The sequence below is a fragment of the Clupea harengus genome, chromosome 13, assembly GCF_900700415.2.
Source record: "Clupea harengus chromosome 13, Ch_v2.0.2, whole genome shotgun sequence".
Lineage (NCBI taxonomy): Eukaryota > Metazoa > Chordata > Actinopteri > Clupeiformes > Clupeidae > Clupea > Clupea harengus.
In genome coordinates, this window is record NC_045164.1 from 1,245,899 (window position 1) to 1,247,788 (window position 1,890).

Here is a 1,890-nt window from a genome sequence, read left to right on the forward strand (position 1 = left end):
ACATCTTAATCAATAGACTTGAAAAGCTTATTGGGTTATCTGACTGTGTATTGAACTGGATCAAAACATATATCAGAGGAAGGAAGTTTTATGTTAGTCTAGGAGACCATATGTCTGAGAAACATGAAAGCTGCTATGGGGTTGCACAAGGGAGCTGCTTAGGTCCATTACTTTTTTTCTCTTTATATGTTACCACTCGGTGACATCATCAAAGAATATAGTATAGATTGTCATAGCTACGCGGACGACACACAATTGTATATGTAGTGAGATGAATTCACCTATGCTCACGTCACTGCACTCGTTCAGCACACCTGAGTAATTAGTGGCCATTGCTTGGGTGTGGCTATAAAAGCCTGGAAGTGTGCAATATCTGGAGATTGTGAATCGCTACTTCCTGTGCAGAGTGGCTTCCTGTTTATCCCGCGGTAGGTTGTCTTCGCCTCTAAGCCAGTGCGTGGAATTTATATCACACTGTGGACTAACGTCGTCCTTTATTGTAGCCTGGTGTTGTGATCATCTCCTCCTTCGCTGACCTCGAGAACGGTTGTTCACTCTAGTTCCAGTGAGGACGCACGTTCCCGCGGCAGCCTGTGTCTCCGAGTAACGTGGGTATTTAATTTAAATCTCCCTATTGACATCATTTTACCTCCGTTAGGTTTTTAATTTATGATTTGTGTTCTGCAGACACAACCCGGCCTGGTGGAGGGCTGGAGTCACCACACGAGCTGCTGTCTTGTCTTGTCGTTCTTTTGTTTTGGTTTATACGAGTTTTGCGGTCCGTGTTTTATTTCAGTACCTGGTCATAGTCGTGCACAGCACGCGTTTATTCCTGTGTTCTGTTTATATCGTTTGCATGTGTATAATTATTTTAGTACTTCAGGTATCCTGTGAGAGGGGAATCTAACTTGCCTGTAGTTTCCCTGTATGTGTGTTTGCCCTACAGCTGGGGTCGACTGGTGTTTTCATATTTTCTTTATCCCCTTTTGTTTGTATGAGCAGGCATTGTGCTATCCTGGAGGGGGGCTAGTCACCTGGTGGTGGAGTCCCGTCAGTGCATATTCACGTGTGATCATTGGTTGCTGTGTGGTTGCTGTGTCACTCTGGTCACTTTTCGTGTGCTGTGCCGTGTTTGCCTTCACAAGGGTGGTGTGAGTCCTGAAGCACACTTCCCAGTTAGCCTGCCGCCCCTCTAAGGTAAGTCTCTGCCTGCTATAGTTTGTTTCCATTTAATTCCCTTCCCTAGCGTGTTTGTCAGCCCTGAACCTCAGGGTGCTGATTGTTTAAGCCTTTTTATTGATTATTAAATAAATGCCTTTTCTACTTTGACTAACCTCTCAGTCTGTCTAGGTCCATCCCTTCCTCTATACGCATTCACCTCATAATAACATATCTTTATAATAAATAGCATCTTGTGGAATTCACGACTCTTGTGTGGTGTGTGTTTCGAACCTGTTCTCAAGGGCTGATGTGCCTATTAGGACATTTAGTTTAAATATTCTCTGGGTGCAATTCCCAGGGTGGCGTAGTTGGCTACTTAAACAGGGCTGTGGGGTTCCCCTTTATAGCTCCTGTTACATATATATCCGCTGAACCTAATGATGCGACAGCCATAAACTCCATTACCAACTGTTTATTGGCAATAAACAAATGGATGAACGATAACTTTCTAAAATGAAATGAGGACAAAACTGAAGTCCTACTTATCGGCCCCAAATAAAAAAGAGAGATGCTAACGAAGAATCTAGGACAGGGGTGCCCAATGCGTCGATCGCAAAGCTTATGGTGGTAGATCGTGTCATTTAAAAAAAATAAAAAATAAAAAAATCAATAACGTTTTTTTTCCTATAAATCGCCAGATCACAACGGAAGTCATTTAAGGTTACCTTT

General features: G+C 43.0%; 1 long non-coding RNA gene across 1 annotated transcript; it reads left to right on the forward strand.

Moving 5' to 3' along the window:
• The first annotated feature begins 416 nt into the window (after positions 1–416).
• LOC122133398 lies at positions 417–1,675 on the forward strand. Its single transcript, XR_006152732.1, has 2 exons — positions 417–608; positions 688–1,675. It is a non-coding gene; the product is annotated as an uncharacterized LOC122133398 (long non-coding RNA).
• The last annotated feature ends 215 nt before the right edge of the window (positions 1,676–1,890 follow it).